General features: G+C 41.2%; 1 protein-coding gene across 2 annotated transcripts in view; it reads right to left on the minus strand.

Annotated features, from left to right (window-relative positions):
- The window catches only part of LOC118811601 (genetic suppressor element 1-like), a 63,601-nt gene that overhangs the window by 38,374 nt on the left and 1,086 nt on the right, over positions 1–24,141 (minus strand). The window contains exon 1 of one of the 2 annotated variants that reach the window (XM_036575930.1): positions 9,580–9,654. The exons of the other annotated variant lie outside the window; for it this stretch is intronic. The gene's annotated coding sequence lies outside the window, so the exon portion shown is untranslated. Of the gene's footprint in view, positions 1–9,579; positions 9,655–24,141 lie in introns of those variants that run through there. 2 annotated transcript variants of the gene reach the window in all.

Genomic DNA, 24,141 nt, shown 5'->3' on the forward strand with positions numbered 1-24,141 from the left:
GTATAGACTCTTTTGGCTCAAAAGGTTTGAGTGCTCAGGAGTGCTGCTGACATCATATTGGGGTGTGTGGTTGGACATTATTCCCAAGATAGCACTTTTGTCAGTTTTGCCAAAGAAATAAACAGCTATGTAATATGTTCAAGGGTCCATGTGATGGAAAACTGAAATTGTCTCACTTTATTAAATTTAAGTGTTCAATGTACTATGTTAAAGTTTCAAAACACACCAGTCATTCCTCAGTCATATACGGAAACTAAGCTGCAAAGCCAGCCGGTTTTGAGTTTACTTAACACAACATTTACATACTTTCACCTATTCAGCCTACAGCACTTTAGCTCCACCAGTTCATGCTGAAGTTATAAAGAGTGTTTCAATGCAGATTGCTTTCTGAATGAGGCACAGTCAGTACTAGGGGTGAGAATCTCTAGGCACCTCACGATTTGATTCGATTACGATTCAGAGGGCTGCGATGCGATTATAAAACGATTATCGATGCATCTCGATGCATCTTTTTTTTCTATATAGCATTTATATTTTCTCCCTGTGTGAGCTCAAGTTTCGAGTTCAAGTTTCAAGTTTATTTGTCATTTGCACAACATGTCAGGACATTTATGCACTGAAATGCTTGTGGTGAGGCTCAGCTAATCACTCTACATTAAATAAATAAGTAAAAATAAAAATACAAGAAGAACCAACTGAAATATATTAAATATACACAAAATATACACAGAATATAGAGACAATATACATTTTAAAGTGACTAAATGACTCAGTGTTGTTATTTAAAGTGACTTGGTACTTTTATAGCAAAGTATTTGTCATGATCCATAATGAATTTACTTCCAATATCTTTTTTAATAAAACAAATGGAAGTGATGTGGCAAGTGAACTAGAAGGTTCTCAGTCAGTGCTCTTGTTTGGAGCACGAGAAGCTGCTGCTACTCATCTGCGATAAAATGCGCAGTTACGGTGAAATAAGATCCAGTGGTGATGGACGTCCACGCAGCACGTTACAGCTATTCTACCTGTTTTCTTTAGTGATTTTATAACTTCGGTTTTGGTCTCGTTGTAGAGACGGGGGGGTCGCTGTGTCAGTAAAGTATCTTTGAGACGGGACGTGTGCAACATAGCGCGAAAGCCCTGTTTCGTAACGACTGAGAAGCGGCGTGCAGGCTGGAGGTCACACAGCAGCGATGCGTTATTCGCATTTATAAGCAGCGTAGTTGGTTTCCTGGTACGTTAAATCTTCAACGAGAGACTGTCAAACACTAAAAAGTGGCGAAGCTGAAGTCGCTTCTCTTTTGAATTTTCCCGTTCCACCTTAAATGGTGCCGCATTTACATTCGGTGCCTCAGTTAGAATTTAAGGTGGAACGGGTAAATTCGACAAGAAGCTGGAGAATGAGAAGCGACTTCAGCCTCGTAAGACAGTCGTTGAGAGACTTTTAACTGATCAACTTCTGAGGAAAAGTTTTCTGGAGGAGATGGGAGGAAAGCGGCTATAGCTGAAGCTTAAAGCAGAGCGAAGTAAATCTGCATTTTCATTTATATTGTTTAGCCTAAACTAGGACATTAACACATACTGAGACATACTGGACATTAAATGTTGCGGCTCCCAAGGTGGTTTGATTTTTGTTGAAAGGACAAAACGGCTCTTCTGATCATTTGGGTTGTGACTCCTGATCTAACCTGGCTTTAATGCAGAGGGAGCCGGTCGGATTTCTCGCTCATCCAGTAGTGTTTTTGTTATGTGCCGCCACAGACTGTCCGGGCGCTGCACTTTCCCACTTCCAAGTTCCGCCTTTTGCGTTCCGTCAACATTACGTTATAAATTAAATATTTAGAAAATCGATTTTTGACATTTGTGAATCGATTCAGAATCGTCCACGTCCGCATCGCGATGCATCTAAGAATCGTTTTTTTCCCGCACCCCTAGTCAGTACAGAGCTCACTTACACCTAACAGTCTTAAAGGAACAGTGACAAAAACAGGCTGTTTTATTCTAAAGGATAACAAGTCATTAGAAAATGGTCATGTAAAATTTATTATAATAAATTTTTAGTAGACAAAAAACACACAAACCCTAGAAGTGGAAAAAATAAAATACAAGAACAATGTGCATACATATATATGGGCCCTTTAATTTATTGCAAGCTGACAACATGCTCATTTGTATAAAAATATGTTTAAAAGCTAATTTCATGGGCAGTGTGTGTGTGTGTGTGTGTGTGTTTGTGGTATAGTCATGCTCCTGTCTGTATCTGCTCCCATGAGGGAGATGTGTGGCTCTGGCCAGCTGTTGCTCCACTGTAGCAACTTCCAAAGCCTCAGGGAATGTATCAGAGCTCAGAGCCTCAGTAGAGCTCCTACTGCTGCTGCTGGGGGCCTGAGGGAGCACCACCAGTCAGGATTCAGAGTTTAACATCCTTTATTGCCAGACAACAACGCTGGTGGTACCTAGGTTTTTATTACAGTTGTAACAGTGCAATTTTATAAACCATTTAGATCAATTAAAAAAAAATAAAACATTTGCATAATCTTAAAAATAATGTTGGTGAATGACCATCTGCTTCGTAGTACATTAATCTCTACTGTATATTCATATTTATGCACTTTGCTAGGATGAAACGCCTCAGCAGATTACTGGTATCGGATCAGTACACAGTATGGGCCGGGACCCTGAGTTATCAGAATCAGTATACAGAGAGATAAAGATTGGTGGATCTCTGTAGAGCTGTTAAAAATAACCAAGTGATGGCAAGTCACTTTTAGTTCCTTAAAAAAACTTTTAATGGTTCTTTAAAGAGTAAATGATGTGTGAAGAACATTTAAAATTTAAAGATAAAAACATATAAAGACTACATGCTAATTAAATTTCTGCATACTTAAATGTTCATGATGTAAACCAAGTCATACAGAGTAGTTTGACTGAAATAGTCCTTTCTAGAAAAATTGTTGTGATGCTCAAGACAGTGTTTTACAGTAATCTTGAGAAGTATTTGGCCTAAAATGGACTTTTTTCACCCATTCATAATAGAGAGGTAAAGAGATACAAGAGTCCTCAAAGAAAACAAATTTTCTAACTTTTGCCACTATTTCACCATAATTAATGCATCGTCACATCGATTTTTATTTTTCTACATCATTTCAACACACCAGCTGTCCTTTAAAGTTGTGTGAAAATTTCATGATGCATGGACCAATAGAAATGTTCAAAAATCACTTAAAATAATAAAATCTCTTTGATTGAATTACACTGAAAGGTAAAAGTGTTCCTTTTCCTGTAAAGTTACTATTTTGGAGATATTTGTTTTTCTTTGGACAGCAACGACATATAAAAGCTCTGAAGCCATGTACTTTGTTCATTATTTCTTATAAAATGGGTATATTTGTCCAGTAGACATCATGTTTCTGGGTTCCCATCACTACCACTGTAAAGAAATCAGAGTCTGTAAGTTTCTCTACAATGAAGCATTTTACATCAAACTTCTCTGAATGACTTTGCTTACATCTGAACCATCGAATTATGCAGAAATTTTGAGACATTGGTGGAATTCCCCTTTTAAGGTTCTTCCTAGAAACATACAACAAAAAACTACTACTGACCACCACTGTCCAAGTCAAGGAGCTAAGGAGTGCAAATACAGCAACAATGACCCAAACACAACCTCCACACTGAACACACAGCCTGTAACAGCTCCAGAAAGACCCACCTGAACATGAGCTCAGTGAAAGCTGCCTTTATGTGCTTATCATCTCAGTGCCATCGCAGACATGCTACACACTACTCTGCTTGGAAAAGCCACCCTCTCTCTCCTCTGCTCTCAGTCACTCTCTCTCTTTCTATCTCCATCTTTTTTCTTTCTCTCTCTTTCTCCCTCTCTTCCCATGCTCTCTCTTTCTTTCTGTCTCTCTCCCTCCCTCCTTCTCTCTCTACCCTCCAGACATGCTATTTTTTTCTGTGAATGGTTCCTTAGCCATTACTAATCACAGCTTTAATGCTTCCTGCCGTTTACTAATTACCCATCGCATATTCTTTCTTTTGCTCTCTCGCTCTCTCTTGCTCTCTCTCTCTCTCTTTCAGGCAGTAATTGCTGGCTAACTGTACTGTGTGTGTGTGTGCTGCTCAGTAGGAGTCAGAGTCAAGATGGGAGGAGGGCAGTTTATAGAGTAATGACAGCCAGGAGGTGTGTTCTCCCTTTGATTTTCCTAATCAGAGCGTGTGTGGCCCCTCTTTCTGACCACCTAATAAAAACTGTGGAAACAACATCTTGACACATTACGAGGCCAAAAGTTTTGACTGGGGATGTGCATTCTGATTTAGCACCCCTGATTCAACATTTCTGAGACATTTTTGAGGTTAGCAGCTCTGCTCCTGCAGATCTGAGCTCTAACCCTGCCCCATCACACCTGGTCCAGTTAAAGACTGTCTTCAGGTCCCTGATTACCTGAATGAGGTGTGACAGACTTTATTGGAGACAAAATTTCCAGAATTAAAGCTGGTGGCCGCTGACCTAAAGGCTTCAATATAGATCAATATAAACAGTGAATCTGATGCCTTTATCTGAGTGTATGTGTTTATGTGGAACTTCTTCAGTCCTGTTAGAAAAGCGTCTGAGGTAGCTCCTCCTGGGGCTGCTTGAGACATTCAAGAGTGTGTAAAGCTGCATCAAGGTGAAGAAGAGTCTACTTTAATCTACTTGTTTAAATCTCTTCTTCACAAATACTATAAAATAAGAAAAAGCCCTTCATAACTAGATGTGTCGAGAATTTTGACTGGTACCGTACGTCTCCATGTGACAACTTCAGTGCTGGCACAGCCTACAGCACAAAAGAGAGAGAGAGAGTGATAAATAAAGACAGAAAGAGCAAAAAGAGAGGGGAAAAATAAAAGCAGAGAAGTAGAAAGAGAAATAGAGATAATTAAGAAAGAGAGTGAGGAGGCGAAAAACAGGGAAAGAGGTAAAGAGTGGGGGAGAAAATAAAAATAATACCAAGGAGAAAGGACAAAGAAATGGAGAGCAGCAATAATGAGATTATATAATAATATAATAAGATAATAAAGAAAGAGAGAGAGAAAAAGAGTGAGAGGAATAAGGGAGAGACAGCAATAAAGAAAGACAGGGAGAGGGAAAAAGACGGGGCAACAAAAAGAAGAATGGAAGCAGATATAGCAATAAATAAAGAGAGATAAGGAGAGAAAGACAAAGACAGACAGAAAGAAAGAAAGAAAGAAAGAAAGACAGACAGACAGACAGACAGACAGACAGACAGAAAGAAAGAAAGAAAGAGGCCCAATGAGAGAGAGAAAGAAAAAGAGAGTGAGTAATAAAGAGAGAGATATGGAAGGAGAGACAGCAATAAAGCTGGACAGAGAGAGAGGAAGACAGAGAGAGAGAGAAGGGGGAAGGGAGAGAGAGGGCAAGAGAGGGAGGGAGAGAACGAAAGAGGGAGGGAGAGAAAGAGAAAGAGAGAGAGAGAGAGAGAAAGAGAGAGGGACAGAGAAAGAAAGAAAGAGAAAGAAAGGGAGAAAGAGAGTTGTTTACCTCTGCTAGTTCTCCTCTCTGTCTCTATAGGGAGTCAGTTTAGGAGCTGATTATCAGTGTGTGAAGGATCAGCTCGGCTCAAATGAAACACTGAGCTGCTTTCTCTCTCTGAAACGTTCATCACATTTATTTCTTTTGCAATTAAACCAGAGCCGGACACCCTCCCTCCCTCTCTCTCTCTAACACACACACACAGTAAAGTGACAGCGATACGGCAAAGAAGCTTGTTAGCAAAGGTGTGTGTATGTGTAAGTGCATGTAGCAGCTGACTGGCTGAGGCGAGAGCAGCAGCCGTAACCTGAGATAATCCTAATACAATGTGGCTTTACGCACTTACCATAACTACAGACTGAACACACACACACACACACACACAGAGTTTACTGCACACTGACCCGTAACTCACCCTCTGGCCCTGAGCGGCAGGAGGTTATCAAACAAGACTTTATCAGCATTAACTGTGCAGCGAGCGCAGACCTTCTGTCACAGTGAGAATGAACCCTCTGCATGCTGACCACAAACAGCTAAACTATCATTAACTCTCACTCTACCATACTGCACACATGGACTATAGCTGAAAGCGATCATTTCATGTCAGAATCACAATTTGAGTACAATTTTCAAATCGCGAGAGCTCCAGTTTTTATTATAGCCAACATTACCAACAACTTGACAACTTTTAAGTGGGAAAATTTAAGCTAATAACATGGAGTTTGTGAACTATCTGTAGACGTGTTAGACCAATCAAAAGCAGCCAAACACCCATGTGCTGCGTACATCACAAAACAACCACAACTAAGGCCAAATCCCATTTCACCTCTTGCCCCTACCACTTAGCCCAACCCCTCTGTTTTGCCCGCTCACTCCTAGAGGTAGGGTGTCCCGATTTTTGTTGAGATAGAGGGGTAGGGTGAAGTGTTGGGGCTAAATGGCCCTCCAAATGGAGGTTTTTCAGAGGCACACCACAATGAGAAAGAAAAAAAGAAAAACTGGCAAGATGGCTGTGCAAGTGACCAAAGAAACCACAAATGTAAGTATTTTCTCCATTAAAAAATTACAATAATTATTGTATTATCTTAGTTGAATGTCATTTCCATGTATTACGGTCCTTTTCTTCAAAACAAGCATAAAAATTGTTAGTAGTTTGCTGATGTGTCGGTGGCTAGCTACCTAAAATTCCTGTTTCACCTTAAATGGTGCAGCAGTTCTGACACCCCAGGCACCAGAATGTAACTGCTGCTCCATTTAAGGTGGAACGGGAAAATTCGAACAAGACGCTGGTGAATACCAGCAGAGAGGTTGCTGAACTGTACCCTCCTCTGCTATCACTGCAGACTGGCAGGGTTGCCTACAGAGCAGCGCTATTAGCCTGTTAATGAAGTAAAGTTCTTTGTTGAGGGTTGTCCCATCTTGTATGGGAAGATTTTAACCACTTCCCCTTGTAACTCAGTTCCAAGGGTCAAGGTGACACTCGAAAAAAGGGGTAGGGGTAAAAATAAGAAATGAGATTGGGCCTAACTGGCAGTCTTGTACACTACGTTCAGTGATGATCTTGTTCTAAAAAACTGGCCCGGAGCTCACTTCATAGAAAACAATCGCAATTTGAATCACAAATTTTTTCTTTTTTATAATTAAATTCAACTGATAACTGAGTAACTGTGACAGCCCTAACAGAGACTGTACCTGACAGCACAATCCACCAAGTCTTAATAGGAATGTCAGGAAAAAAAAAAATCACAAATTCATGAAAGTAAGATGCTCTGTAGGTCTTAGCCTTTGATATTTCACACAGACACAATGCCTTTTTTGGCTGAGCTGCCCGTGGTCATTTAACCCTTTCTGGACGAGACAGACTGAAACAGGCCTTGGAGTGATTCTGAAAGGTGAGTAAGAACTGTGAGTGAATGGGAGTGTGTCTAATGGAGTCAGATGTTCAGTGGAGAGTTTCCGTGACACGGCTGCTCCCCCCCTCCCACACACACACACACACACACACACACACACACACACACACACACACACATAGTGTGTGTAATCCACTGATAGTAATGCTTTTGTGTGAAACAGGCCAAACAGCATTAGGAACGGATGGGTCATTCTGCCTGAGGGTGCACTAAGACAGACTTCTAACAAGACACACACAAACCCTCATGCACTCTTCTCAACCTGTTACTGTGCATGCACACTGTAAAAACACTGCACAGTTAACTGAGCCTTAAGGTACAGAAGTAAAAGCTGCAGCCACTCTTTGTCACTGATCCTGTATTTCCAGTCCCTTTTACAACCTTCAGTTTACAGTGCTGAGACAACACTACGAACAAACATAACTCAGAGAGAGAGAGAACTGTAAACTAAATTGAGAAATAGAGAAAGAGACATAGAAAGAAAAACAGAGAGTGAGACAGAGAGAAAGACAGAGAAGGAGGGACAGAGAGAGGGATGATTACTCATTCTCGTGCAACGTCTAAAATCTGAAATCTAACCGATCAAGTGCTGCCAGACAGACTGCTGGGTAAACTATAGTCTTACACTGACGTGATGGCATTTGGGCCCAGCACTTAGTATACAGTGACATTACACCAAAAATCTAGTCATCTAATCAGGTCTAATCAGGTCTCAGAAACAACAAGGCTCTGGAAGGCAAACGCTGACATAAAGCATTTGCGGAAGACACCCAGCAGTGACACAAGAATCCCTCTTCACACAGCACCGGCACACTGACGACGAATGGATCAAACCTTCAGCTAAAATAAGCATTAAAGTCCGGTTGCTGGAAATATTGTAGCCACAACAGAATCAAGTAGATAAGTAACATTAGCAGGGACAGATTCAGCTCTGCATGATTAGTTTGGATATAATGAAAATCTTATTTGGTGTCATTTAATACCAAATATCAAAATTAGAGTCAGTCTAAAGCAGTCAGTCTGATCAGCATCAGTGAGCCAACAGATAAGCTGTCTAAATGACATGAAACAAGCACACACACACCTGACTTTTCAGTAAATATTTACTGTGTTTAAAAGATGGAATCAGAATCATTCTTTGCCAAAGTCACCCTAATGAAGGTGTTAATTTAATGCCCTCGAAGAGGTTCATCAACTGCAATCAGACTGAAAAAGATTAACTGAAAAACAGCATACAAGTATTGAATTAACATCCCTCCAAAAGTGTGTTTTCCACGTAAACAAAACATATTACATCAACACAGTTTAGCCTTTGAGTTTATTTACCCTTTGCAGAAAAAGGGGTTGATGAAATGTGTTTCATTCACATGGAAATGATGTACACATTCGTACTAATGAACATTAATGCAGTGACAGCAGCAGTAGGTGAAGGTGACTGGACTTGATATACTGTAGACTCACTACTACCACTAGATGCCCCTTTAACCCTGAGGCGAGGGCCGTCTGGGTATGACCAGGCAGGCCTGCATCAGTGTAGAGAAAACCGAGGAAAATGAGCCGCTGAGCCTGGAGCGCTTGATAAGTTCACGAGGAAAAAAAGAGAGAGAGAGAGAGAGAGAGAGGAGAGAGAGAGAGAGAGGAGAGAGAGAGAGAGAGAGAGAGAGAGAGAAATCAGCGCGCAGGGAGCTGCTTTATGGGCTACGTGTGAACTGTATGCTCCACATAACACACTGATTCATTCACTCTCCGGGGACATTACGAGGTGGGCTGATTAGGCTACTGCAAGTTCCCCAATAAAGCAATAACAGCAGAAACGCACGAACCGTGAAGAAATATCACTAATATTCCACGTGACTGAGACGAATATATTACTTTTTTTCCGGCCCAGGAGCTCGTTGTACTTTCGTACGTTTCTCGAGTAGCTCCAGCCGACGGCCAGCACCGACAGCGAGACTTATATGCATGAAAACAAAGCAGAGCCGCCAGCAGCAGCAGCAGCAGCCTGCGATGGAGCAATGAGCGACTGGACGAGATTAAACAGGAACGCCAAATACAGAGGCTACGCTTCCGGAGAGACTTCAGTGAACGGATATTTAAGAGGAAAGTGGTTCAGGGAGCGCTGGAACTCACCTACTAGGAGGATTCAGGACGGCTGTAGTCCATGTGCTGCTCCGTCTGTCTCAGCAATGATCCGCACAAACCGGGAGGAAGCGGCGCACAGCGGAGGAGGGGCGGGGCTTAGAGTCGGGCGGGCGGGGCTTTGATGCAGATGGCGGGGTGTAGGTGCTGCTGTAACAGCTTTGCAGTGGGTGGGGCTTGTATGCTAATTGGGCAGGGAGTGACGCAGTAGGGGCGGGGTTTAGAGACACCGAGCAGGGCATACTCTCAGGGGGCGGGGATATCCGTACCTGTTCAGGCCACACCCCCGAAATCCCTACGGCTAGGAAATGGTGAGCAGATTGTGGGTTTCTCAGACGGTTTCTCGTCGCTTTCTTGCTAATCTAAATCACATGAGCCGGATTTTTACAGACTTTCTGTCTCTTCTTAATCTATTTGGGTCTAAAACAATGGTTTCACATTAGACAGGGCTACAACAGCATATCAGTCAACAACACACCTGTCCCACTTCAGCAACATTAGCACACCCGCAACTATCAGAGTGTAGTAGAGTATCAGGGCAAAATACTGACCAGTGTTAGCAAATACAGGCTAGTCAAGTCAAGCCAAACTGACTTATAAAGCATGTTCAAAATCAACGTTGGCCAAAGTGCAGCTGCAAATAATTCACAAAATTGGTGCTGGCCAAAGTGCTGCTCAATACTGCAAATCAAATCTAATAGAAAAAGGCTGTATAAAGACTGTAAAATAGCCCCATATTAAAATATCTTGAAATTCCAAAGAGGCAGTTTTATTTCTGTGCTCTGCACTGGCAAATGTAATTCTTACTCAGTATACAAGTTTTAAGACCAGAGCCTTTTACTGGTTTATGGGATTTAAGGCCACCAATCATGGAAAACCAATTTTTCCATTTTTTTTTAATAATAGGGTTTGTATGTAAACATTGTTAACCTTTCAAAACGTACTGTTCACTTCCCAGTCCATACAGTCCATGAGTGGAAAAAACAGCCTGTTTTGGATTCATTGTTTTTGTGATGTCATGGAAAGCATCACATTTCCATATGTCTGCCTATTAGAAAATATAAAACTCAATAATAATGTAGGATATGGGCCTTTAAAAGACTGCCAATGATTGAGCACAACGTGCTCCTATTACATGAGATGCATGCAGGCATTGATGCTGAAACATCTCATCTTTCTGTGTGTGTGTGTGTGTGTGTGTGTGTATAAGAGGTGCAGGGTGAGAAAAGACAGATTCAAGCGCTCTCTGCTAAGTGTACTGTAAGAGTGAAATGAAATAAACCAAAGACATGTTAGATAAAAAGAGGCTGTTTTAATAGCTGAGAGCTTTTCAGCTGAAGTAACTGCCAAAAGCCGTTCTGACAGGAAACTTAACCACTAACGCACAAAATAACACACCATCCATTACTCCAGCTTTACCACCTCACCACCAAACAGTCCCAGCCCTCCCCACAGGGCAAAGTCAGAGCATTGCTCACATGACTGCACAGCAGGACATAAAACCAGTAGATAAACACTGGAGGCTAGTGCTGTCAATCACACATTTTCTTGCCACTTTAAAAGCGCCAATTAAGTTCCACTTAATCTGACTCCAAATAGAATCTCTGTTCATTGTAATATTATCTAACGCTGTTTACTTTTGTCTCCAGCTGAAATGTTGAACCATAAGTGAACAGTCTTTTACTGTCTGTGGATGGCATTAGCAGTGAGGTAGTCTGAAAGTAAATGGTACAGCATAGTTTAAATGATCGCAAGATGTTGTAGACTATTGGGTGGATTAGCACAACTTGGCTGTTTGGACTAACAACTTAGTCGTATAACTATGAGTGGGAGGTGGGGGGTGGTCAGTCGCACTGGGACCTGCAGTGAAGGGGGACATGCAGTGACCAGCCCCTGATTTATTTATTTTTTTTTATTGGGCCCCCTTCAGGCTTGGACTGTCTATTGGGAGTACCGGTACTCTGACCTGTCAGTTGCACAAAAGATGAACTAGATTACCACATAGCCACATCCATTAATAAGCAGAAAAACCTCCCTGCCCCTCGATCTCTCATACGATTGGTCTTCTTAAAGCACATACACAGTATACGTGTAATACATGGCATTAAATCAGAGATGTGTAATACAACTAACTAGCTATCTAACTTAGTTCATCAACTAGCTTACAGCATCAAATTTCATGTTCACAACTTCGCAAAATGGATAAGAGGAGGAGAGAAAGGTGGAGTTAAGAGAAAAAGAGAAAGAGTGCTCAGAAGAATTAATTCAGCAAGAGAGGCACAGTTCAGTCTTTAGCTGCTCACCTGATCTCTTAGCTAGCAGCTTCTGCTGTAGGCCGCTTCCCTCTGTCAGGAAACATCAAATTAATCTACTGCTGACTGAGATCATCTCCGTTATTCATTTTCACTCCAGCTAACTGACTTTATAAACAATGGCATGTTCAACTTTGGCTTACAAAAATTATTTTACACAAACAGAACCTAACAGAACATCTTCAGTCATGTGGAACCCTTTTATTACATTTGTAGTTTCTGCTCAGGCTATATAAAGTTTTTTATTTTTAAATTAATATTTTTAGAGACATTACAGAGTACTGAGGGAAGCAGTACTCTATCATTAATACAAAAATACTCTTTGATTTAAAGAATAAAATGTATCACTAAGCTTCAACTTCATATATTCAAAGTATTCAAGTATTTAAAATTTCCTATGGAGTGGATCATAACTTACTGGAATGTTTGCTGAGCTAAATATGGTCATACTTCATGTATGAGTATCATACTAAATAGGCCATTAAGTATCACATGATATAAATGTTAAACTTATTGTTAACAACCCATAAGAACCACTTTAGAAAATGATATGTAAGGTTATTTATCTGAGTGGTAAATGTACATTTTTTCCAGAAACATTTACATTAAAATAAATAAAAATAAACAAATAAAAAATCAATTGTAATTTGATGTGTGTTTGCTAAACCATTTCTAAATCTCTCGTGGATGAAGTTTAGTATTTACAATTACTATTCAAGTTATCTAATCAATCCTTCATTAAATTAAATGTGATGGCTGGAGTGCAGTGAAAAGTCAGGAAGCAAATCTGTGTTGTTCTATTCATCTAACTTACACAATAAATAACTAAACCAAAAAATGCTTTACTTTTACTGTATTGTGCCTATTTGCATTTATTCCAATGTTCTATGGCAAACCAAATACATTACATGCTAGTGGGTGGAGTGGTTTGAAAGCATGAACTCATCTGAGACATAATAATACCAAATAAACATGTAAAGTATTGTCATTTTTTTATTAATTGAAGGTAATTTTTGGAAAGTGTGGGGGGTATTAATTGTTTTTGCACTGAGGCCTATAAGATCCTAGTTACATCACTGTAACAGCTTGAATTTGTATAAGCATAGCATTACATCTGGTTCATGTTGGGCCAGATTCTTCCTCCAGTCTTCCTAAGAGGTGTCATAATTCTCTACCATTTTTTCTTGAAAAATATTCTTATAGGTAAGTGATATCTATAAGTAAGACATGTTCCTGGTTCAATATCCCTTTGCCCTTCCTGGAACAACAGTCATTTCAACCAATCACTTCTACTCTTCCCTAAGACACTCCAAATGCATGACTGCATGCAAAACTCCACTAAATAGTACATCTAAATAGTCCACCATCATTAGTAGTGCAATCATTAGTATAGTGTGCATTGCATGGACTACTGCACTGTAAAAAGTGGCTCATCAGATCTGCCTAAAAAATGACTTCATGTGGTAACAAGCAATTGAACTAGTTTTATTCAACTTAAAATACTACATTGATTGAAAGAATCGTTCATTCAAAGTATTTAGGTTAAATAAAACTAGTTAATTTACTTGTTACCACATATAGTAATTTTTTAAGTAGATCTGACGAGCCACTTTTTACAGTGTATATTTGCTAAGACTACTGAGAGTCCTCATTAAATTAATTATGAAAGAAGTACAGCTTCAATGCATGCCCAGGGGTGTAACGATTCTAAAACCGAAACCAAAACCACAATATAAATGTTGACGATCTCGGAAGACAGAACCCCCCCAGGACCGCTGCTTCTGCAGCCTGTTGAACACTGATTACATTACTAATGTAACAAAACTCATTTTTCATTTCACAATTAACAATATAACACGTAAATTACAAAATTATTATTCTATTCAAAGTTTGGGCTGCTGTATACCAATATATCAGTCATGAGACATGTTTGAAGCCCAGAGTAAATGAGCTTCAGCACTGAAATGTCACTTTAGAGAGACGCGAATAGGACTGGGCCACTGCACATTAGAGCAAAAGAAAGAGAAAACAGTGATGGATTCGAAGCCCCTCTTGGAGTTAATGTGATAATAAATGTTATCATTTTATCAGAGACAGGAATCCCCCCTTTATGAACGCAGAGTCTACCATACAAAATAGATGAGCGAAAGAATGAATAAATGAAAAGATGCTCCCACTGTGATCCCACCTGGATAGACTAAGCCGCATTTTCCCCCTCCCTCTCTCTCTCTCTGCCTCTCTTTCTGTCTCTCTCTCTGCTAAAAGACACACACACAGAAGCACACACTCCCCTTTCTCACTCTCTCCCCCTCTTTCTCTCTTTCTCTGTTCAAAAGAATGTCTCCTCTTCACCTCCCTGATCAGACGCTCCATCAGTAGCCACAGGCACTAAGCCCCTCCCCCTTTTGTGCTAATGAAAGCACACAGGCGTTCAGCAGAGAGAGAGGAAGCAGCAGAAAGAAAAGCACAGAGGAGAGAAAGAACAAGGGAGGAGGGAGGAGGGAGGAGGGAGGGGGAGTTACAGCTTACAGCATCCTTACACACACAAACACATACACACATTGTGAGCTTGAATTGGAAGTGTGTGTGTGTGTGTGTGTGTGTGTGTGTGTGCATGTGCATGTGCGTGTGCGTTCAGTTGGCTGTGCAAAGTCAAGTGAGTGTGGTGGCACCATATAAAAACAGAGTTGAGCTCTGGGAGAACGCCAGTATCTGCCATACAGATCTTTATAGAGGAGTCAAAGGTCTTACAGACCTCTGTGTGCTTCTACTGTATGTATGTGTGTGTGTGTGTGTGTGTGTGTGTGTGTGTGTGTGTGTGTGTGTCTGTGTGGCAGTTAGTACTAACTGATAACAGCAGCACCTGCAGCTGGAAACTAAGAGGTTATGGATAAGAGTGTGTGTGTGTGTGTGTGTGTATGTGTGTGTGTGTGTGTGTGTGAGAGAGAGAGAGAGAGAGAGAGAGAGAGAAATAGGAAGAGAGAAAGCAAGTTAGAGGAATAAGTGAGGATGAAGAGAGAAAGAAGGGAGAGGGGGACAGGGAAAAAGAAGAGAGAAAGCAAGGAAGAGAAATAAGAGAGAGCAGAAAGAAAGGGGGGATAGGAGAGAAGATAGGGAGAAAGGGGGCTGAAAAAAGGAAGATTGAGAGTAGAGCACGAGAGAGAGAGAGAGAGAGAGAGAGAGAGAGTGGGTGCTGTGAAGATTCATCTGTTAGTGCTGCAATTAGAGTGCAGCTGTTTTAAACAGCAGAAGAACAACAGAACAGCAGATTCATCCAGAGAACAACACACACACACACACTTACACACACTGTGAGAGTGGAGTTAGAAGAGCATGACACACACAGCTAATAAATAACATTGATTTTGATTCATACACACCTTTACTGTTTCAGCGCTGTGTGTGTGTGTGGTGAGGTGATTTATGTGTGCTAGGACCAGGAACAGAGTCTCCCTCATGACCATACTGTACATGACCTTCATATTCACAGAAACACTAAACAGATCACACACACACAAAGTTCACCTGCAGGAGTAGATTAATAATATGATCACAGTGCTTCACACTCCCCGCAAAAGGCTTGATACAGTGTGGCGCTGCCTTTACTAAAGAACCCTTGTAGAACTCCCTTTTTCAGGGTGTAGTGTTGTTACTATTGTTGCACATGTGTTCTTACTGTCCTTCCGTCTTCTTCAGCTAAATAAACCGTTACATTACATTGAGAGAGAGAGAGAGAGAGAGAGAGAGAGAATGTCTCACCTCTTCCACTCTCTGCTCACTGACACTCAGATAGGGTTATAAATGGGGATTAGTGTGATTAGAGAGAGGATTAAGTGAGGGCACCGCCACACACACACACACACACACACACACACACACACACACACCTGCACACACGGTAAACAAACACAGCTCTGAATGTGAGGATGTACGATAAGCAGGCTAGAATAAACAGAAACAGCAGGTGAACATGGTGAGTGCAGTGTGGACAGAGAGAGAGAGAGAGAGAGAGAGAGAGAGAGAGAGAGAGAGAGAAAGAGAGATGGTAAGAGAGAAAGAGAAAAAAGGACAGGAGAATTACCCTATGGCTTCTCATGACTGTTCTATCATACACCTTCACAAGTGGGCTTAAATCACTAAGGAACTGCAGCAGTAAATGTTTATCTGAATCTGATATCGAACATTAACGAGGGCTGTAAAACAACCACACATATTCACATCGAGTAGAGAAGAGAGATGAGACTCATAAGAAGGAGATCTGAGCTCCGGGTAAACAGTCCAACACTTATTTTTCTTCATTTTTTAACATCTTTCCCTCCAGCTAAAGTCAGAGAGACCCATCCGTCCCACAACAATTGATTTTCTGCTTCGCAACCAAACAAAAAATGAATGTTTTTTGAATCTCTTTTTCTCCTCTTCTTTCTTTTTCTTTCTCATTGTCACTCATTCTCTCATATCTCTCACACATTCTCTCTCACTGGCTCACCCTTCCTTTCTATCACTCTATCTTTCTTTCTCTCTCTCACCCCTCCCTCCTCCTGGCTGTAGTAGCCTGCCATGGTCACACAAATGATTTTACTAATTATGATTTACCACTTAGCCACATGATTGTGTGCAGAAGTGTTGGCTACTGAAATCAGGATGATTATGCAGATTATGCAAATGTGAGAGAGTGGAGCCACGGTGGCTGAGGCTGTAACACAAGAGAATGGAAGAAGCGCCACTGAAACGGAACGGTAAACACTGACAGGAAGTCATAAACCACAAAAACCTCCTTTTATTAGACAGAGGTGAAAGATAACAGCAGTGGAGGAGAATGTAACACATGCTAGACAGAGTGTTTTTTCCTGCTCCCCGCTGCTGAATACCCACAGGTCTCCTCCACCGCACTCACAGTCGCTTCTTTAATTAGTCGACGCATCAAAGCGATTTGTTTGCTGCAAATAAGAGTAGATGTGGCACGGAGAGAGAGAGAAAGGGAGAAGAAAGCAGGCTGGTGGAAAATACAATATAATTACCAGCTTATTAGTTACACAGATGACTCAAACAAATTAAATATGCTTTTTATTTGTTTCCTGGCCCTGAGATTTAAAAAAAAAAGCTCCCAAGGCTCAGCGGATCATTCATTTCAATGTTGTTGTGAGTCTTTGTTTCGAAAGGGAATTACATGCGTTCTGTTTTCGTCTGTTGTTCTGTGAAGAGCCTCCCTGAAGATCAGCCATGTTGAGTCCAGGCCAGACCACCATTGTCAGTTGTCGTGGAGACTGTCTGTCCTTGTTAAGAAATGTTGCCGTGGAGAATTGAGCTTCTTTGATGTGTTAGCTTTAGCACCAGCGCTAAGTCTGTGCAGTCAGCATGTGGGAGGCTGGACAGGCCGCACTGAGCTGTCCTACATACACTGGCATACAGAGAGTGGGATTTTAATACAGGTGCATTTAGGATGCAGTGAGAGAGCTGGAGGTGTAGCGAAGAAAGAGCAGAGGGCACAGACACTAAAACAGATACCTAAGCCCTCTGTGCTGTGTGCTATAATAGGGTCTTATACAGGAACGCAGGAAGATGTGTTAAGCTCGGGTGCTGATGTTTTTTAGAAGCATGTGCATGTGACATCATGCTAATACTATGTGGGTTCTTTGTCTATTTGTTTATTTTTGCTTCTGCTTTCATTTGAATTGTTTGGATAATTTACATGAAATCTATCATTTACTCTAATCTAATCTATAATCTATTATAACATCCTAGATTGGGGTTCTTAACCTTTAACCATTCTCAAGTTCAAGTTCACTCCTTTTTTAGGATTAAATATATTGTGCGGTCGAGCAAAAGTCAGGCGAATATGAGTGGTCCTGATGAGGTTTTGGAGGGATGTATAGTTCAGTAAATGGATATTGTTAGCTGGTCAAACAACAGTTTGTTTTTTTTGCAACTGTGAGTGATAAATAATATTATGACCCCTTTTACACCTGGTCACTTCATGCAACTAGTATCTGGATTTTAACCACATGCATTTACACTTGGTAGTCAAATGCATTGACTGAAATCCGATTGCTGTGTGGGTTGGATATGCAAATCCACTTATTCTGCAGCAACCAATTACCAGCTGTTTATCCATTTAGCCTCTTCGTCTGCAGTTTGTTTCGCACAGTAGTGTCTGTCCATATTTCTAAGAAGCATTTGTTTTGTCCAGTCCCCAACCATGTATGTCTTTTATGATTATCTTTATCGTAGACACATAGATCACCTGCCCAGTGACATATTGCATGGTGAAGAGTTTTGATTGTACTGGGAGGGGTTTTGGTTGTACTGGAAGGAGTTTTGGTTGTACTGGGAGGGGTTTGGTTGGACTGGAAGGAGTTTTGATTGTACTGGGAGGGGTTTCGGTCGTACTGGTAGAAGTTTAGGTTGTACTGTGAGTGGTTTTGGTTGTCAAATATGTCTTAGAAAGACGGATGTATTTACACTGCTATAATGGCTCAAGTGCTTCTCAGACCATCTCCTGCAGTAGTATGAGGGATCAGATTAGTATCTGTTTTAAATGCATCTTGGGTGCTTTTGCACTTGCATTTTTAGGTGGCTTGGCCTTATCCAGATATAATCCTGATACTCAAGATGCATGAAGTGACCAGGTGTAAACAGAGTCTGTTAACTAAGGAACATTTCTCTGAAGTTGCCACAGCTCGCCCTTTTGTTTTCTGTTGGCTGACACAAATTTGCAGGGTTAAAGCCACAAAGCGCAATTTAGCACTACTTCTACCTCTATTTTGTGCATCGTTCGTGTCATTGTGTCACGTTTTTTCCTATTAAGTGACATGGCTTTTTCGCCAGCCACTTGTCAAAATTATTGTCTTTGTGTTTTTTAAAGGATATTTTAAAAGCTCTTGTGAGCCCCCTGGAACTATGTCAGGATCCCCAAGTGGGTCGCGACAACAAAGTTAAGAACCCCTGTGCTAGATTGTGGTGAGCGACAACGACACAGGTGCACATGTGAGCAACACAGCAACCGCTGATGCTCACCCTGCTGTTTCTACTCTCTCTTGCTGGACAAACTTTATGCAAATGAGCTGAGCGTCAACCAGATTGCTGGTATGAGGCATGGAACCACCATAGTCAAGCTACACACACACACATTTACAAGCAAAACACAGTGATGATGCCCGCAATACAAGTAAAATCAGCAAAAGTGTTAGCACTGGAGAACAGCTTCAGCAGACCAGGCTGGACAGTGCTTGCAGGAGAGCTATGGATAAATCAACAACCCACAACTAACAAATGCAACAGAAAAGTGAAAAGCTACAGTTTCCCTTGAAAGAAGACGTAACATAGCAATGTGAGAGTGTGGAGCCTACAATCGTGGAGGATGTCGCATTAAACGTTACAAGACCACTGATTTTAACTCACGACCACTGCAATTTTTGTCTGTGATTGTATTAATTTTGTAAAACTTGTAGTGAAAAAGCTATGTAATCATGTGTTGAATTGGCTTGTCTGTTATCTTGGTCAGTGTGATGTTTCACCCTAAAACATGAGTAAAAAAGAGTGTACAACCATAAGAGAGAGAGAGAGAGAGAGAGAGAAGGAGAGAGAGAGGAACAGTAACAGCAGACCTCTCATGGTGCCTTTAGAGGCTCTGAGCAATTAAACCTACTGGCATTCTGCCTAACCACACAAACATACACACACATACACACACACACTCACACACACCTGTCGATATGAAAACAGAGAAGGTCTTTTCTCCAACCGTCCCCGCTTTTCACTACACACTGAGGCAGACAATACGTGTGTATTTATATGTTTGCGTGTGTGTTTCTTCATGTCTCTGTTTAGCTCTGTAAGCTGGAGCTGCTCTGCAGACCATATTTAGAGCCTTTAGAAGTGAAGCCTCATTCTTGGTTAAACACACTGTCACATGGCTGCTATTGTCTGTCTGTCTTGGCAACAGCACACACTTGTTAGCAGTGTGTGATGGCATTGTGGCTGAGGCCTCTGGTGCAGCAGTTAGGAGCACAGCTGTTGCTTTTGGTATTCAGTGCCTTTCAGTTAGATGCACAGGCTCCCTGGTGCACCTGCACAAGGAGGACCGTTTACAGCATGAGGAGCTACAGGAGGAAGCAACAAGCGGAAAACTGTAAAAGCTCTGGACATCTGTGAACGCACTGAACTCCTTAATACACCTTCTGAACTCTCCACCTCTCTCATACACACACACTCTCTTGATCTGAATGACATATTAAAAACAGATAACAATTGTCTATTTGCAATTGCATTTCCTCATTGTTGCGCTTCAGCTCGAGAAATTAAAATGTATTTCCCTGTTGTCGAAACAAAACCTTGTATCTCCAAAATGGTAACTTTACAGGAGAAGGAAAAAACATACTCTTCTTTTAATGTAAGTCAATGGAACCAGACTTTTTTTTCCAAGTCATTTTGGGTAATTTCTGTCCTTTCATCATGAAATTAACACACAATGTAAGGGACAGCGGGTACTTTCGAATTATGTTAAAAACTGAAAAATGTCAAAAATGGAGACACAAGGTTTTGTTCCGAGAGCGGTGATTTGCAGTTGCATTGCTGAAATTGGATTGCTGTTTGCAATATCATTTTCACTGTCAATGAGGCACTCCTGTCAATCAAACACTATGGGTGAGACATGTGGAGGACTTGTGTTTTAAGAGGAACAAGTCTAAACTTTGGCTGTTCTGGTACACAGCTAGCCGCTTGTTTGCAATACAGAGGTAGCATTAGCAACTGCTACTACTGACAGTTTAATGCTCACCGACCAAGGCTTGGATAATTCTGTCCAAAGTGATGCCCTGTGTGTCTCTGAGTGATTCTTGACTGACTACGAGAGCTTGCAGCTGCACACGCACCAATGTTAGTGACCAGCTTTGGGCAGAGGCTCGCAGGAAATGACTTCTGACAGAATTATCCTCGGCCTGGTTGGTGAGCATTAGAATGACCGGAGTGCCTTGTTGACAGTGAAAATACTGTTGCGAACAGGGGTGCAAATACATTTTTGGCAGAGCTGGAGCGTGACGGTAAGGAAATTCAATTGCAAACAGGCAATTGTTGTTTGGTTTTTAATGTCAAAATCACTTTGCTTTTCCATGTTAAAGTATTCCAGTCATTATATAGAGAATGCAAATGCCAAATGCACATTTTGCCTTTGAATTTGAATTATGTCTTAAATGATGCACATTCACATGGGAAACGCAATTGTAAGTACACAATTTCATTAGCATTTTCATATTTCAAAAGTCTGCAATATGCTGCCATATATTGCAAAATGTATTGAGATCACAGTGTACATCAATAGAATCACAATATTTTATTTTGTCCGTATCATGCAGCCCTTTTGTGCACTAGTCTTTTTACAGATTTATGCAGAGCCTAATATCACAAATACATTTCTTTTTGCTTTTATGTTCATCAGCTTTTCTCAAATGTATTGCATTTCTCCATCTTTTCTCATTTCTCAGTTTACTCTGTCATTCACCACTACCCCCCTCTCTCTTTCCCATTTTCTCTCCTCTTTTAATCCATTTATCACTCTTGCTCACACTTCTCCATTCATCACTCCATCCTTTGCTCCTATCTGAGGGGGTGTAATTAGCTGCTAGTGTCAGCCACAGTATCTGTCCTCTCTTTCTTCCATTCTATCCTGCTTTTTCATTTTTCTTCTTTTTTTTTTTGAATGCTCCTCCTTTCCCCCTCAAGTAATCATTGAGGGACTAGCGTGTGTCTGACACGGTCGCTGTAGCAACGGCACTGAGGAGCTGGGGGGGAGGGGGAGGGGCCGTGTGTGTGAATGAGTGAGAGAGAAGAGAATGGAGAGAACGGAGGGATGGCAGACTACCCACTGAGAGGAAGAGTGGTGCGGGGGGATGGACACACACACACACAAGAACAAACAGTCTGCCTCTCACACACACAGAAAAAAACTGTTTCTCTCTCTTTCTCTCTCCCTCTCTCTCTCTCACTCTCTCTCTCTCTCTCTCTCTCTCTCTCTCTCTCTCTCATGAATACCTGTCTATGTTGTGTCTCACCCACACACACTGTTACAAATATATGGTCATAACACAGTCTCTTTCACTTTTGTCCCCCCTCACTCTCTCACTGTCCTGCCTCAGTCTATATCTCTGTCTTCCTCTCTCTCGCTTTCTCTTCCCTTTCTCTGCTATGTCTCCCTCTCTCTCTACATCTCTATTTTCTCCTTCTTGCTCTCTCTCTCTCTCTCTCTCTCTCTCTCTCTCTCTCTCTCTCTCTCTCTCTCTCATGAATACCTGTCTATGTTGAGTATTTTAAAGTTGCATCCTCTCATAAACACTGTTAATGTGAGCTGCTTCTTCTTCCAGCTCGTCTTTCAGTGGGGTGTTGAGAGCCGTAACAGAGCCGTTTAATCATTTACACACACTCACTGTAATTCACTGCTTCTGTAAATATTCACTCCAGCACACTGAGCAGCAGCACTGCATTCAGCTGAAAGGAAACCTCACTGCTCACAGTGACACAACTGCCTTTCTGTATGTGTGTGTGTGTGTGTGTGTGTGTGTGTGTGTGTGTGTGTGTGTGTGTGTGCGTGTGTGGCAGCAGCTCCGCAAGCACAGATGGTGATGTGTGGCAGTCTCTGCCTAGTTTATTAATAATGCTGATGAGGTCCGGACTGACAGGCCTGCACTGGACAGAGAGAGAGAAAAAGAAAAGGAAAAAAGGGTGAGAGAGCATGAGAGATGAAGAAACGAGAGAATGAGAAAGAGAGTAAGTGAAAGAGAAAGAGAGAAAGACAGGTGGAAATGAGACAAACATTTGTGAGAAGGAAAAGAAAGAGAATAAGAAAGTGAGAGAGAGAGACTTTAAGAGAGAGGAGGAAGAGGAGGGAGAGAGGAGGAAAGTTGAGAGAGAAAAAAAAAGAACACTGGTTAAAGAGAAAGATATGGGGGGGGAGAGTAAAGGAGAGATCATGAAAGAAAGAGACAGAGAGAGTGAGAAAGAGAAGGAGAAGGAGAGAGTAAATGAGATAAAGAGAGACAGAGAGGTTAAAGAGAGAGATGTGAAAAGAGAGAGAAGGAAGGGAGCAAAGGAGAAAGAGAGATCGAGAGATAGCAAGAGAGTGAGAATGGGAGTTACGGGTGAGAGAGAGAGAGAGTGGTAAAGAAAGAGAGATATTCTAAGCAGCAAAGTCATACACCTCTCTTCTCTGCCTGTTTTCTTTCATTCTTTATGTGTGCTTCCTCTACATTTCTCCACTCTTCTCCTCTGATCCTCAGACATCTCCCAGGGTAAAAGAGTCAAGGGTCAAAGCTGAGTGGGCAGTGCGTCTTGTCTTCTCTGTGACTGCTATGATGGTTCTGTCTGTACTTTAGAACATGTTCTAGGTGAAAAGGCAGTATTACTGTATTAGTGTAACTACTGTAACTTCTATCTAGCAATATATATATATATATATATATATATATATATATATATATATATATATATATATATTCCTTTTTTACATATTTTTTTGTATATTTAAGTACTACACGGGGCTTTGGCTTCACATAAGATTTTCACTCACTTTCACACCTGTGTAAATGTGTAAATGTGATGTGACAATAAGTGTGATTTGATTTGATTTGATTTGATTTGATTTGATTTGATTTGATTTAATACTGATTATTCAAAATCTGCTAGGAAACTGAAGAGTGTGCCCACTCTTAAGACCCTTAAAGATGGGGTTAAAATAATGTCATAATGCAAAGCAAAAATAAGGACCTGGCCTTTAGAGGAAAAGACATTTAAGGATCTCTTCCTTCTCCTGCTGAAGTGTGAGGTGTGTGTGTGTCTGTGTGTGTGTGAACAGAGCTGCTACTGTTAACCTAACACTTCCCTCCAGCTCTTAAATAAAACAAACAGAGGCTTCTCTGAGCTGATGACTGACAGTAAAGAGAGAGAGAGTGGAAAGATCCAGCTTTGTAAATTTCAATTACACTGTAAAAATAGAAAGTAAAGCACAGAGAGCAGCTTCAGCTGAGAGCAATGATGAACCCAGACCTGTACACGCAAGCATCACCTACACACAGTATAATACACTATGTGCATTATTACACTCTCTCTCTCTTTCTCTCTCTCCCTATCCTCCCCTACGTTCTGTTGTAAATCTTTTTTCAGCGTCAGTGATGGAGAACAGGGTTTAGTGCACTCTGCAATTTGAAATGAAGAAGAAGTCACTAAAAATAAAAAAAAAAATCTAAAACTGAAG

This window comes from Colossoma macropomum, unplaced genomic scaffold (genome assembly GCF_904425465.1).
Source record: "Colossoma macropomum unplaced genomic scaffold, Colossoma_macropomum, whole genome shotgun sequence".
Taxonomy (NCBI): Eukaryota; Metazoa; Chordata; class Actinopteri; order Characiformes; family Serrasalmidae; genus Colossoma; species Colossoma macropomum.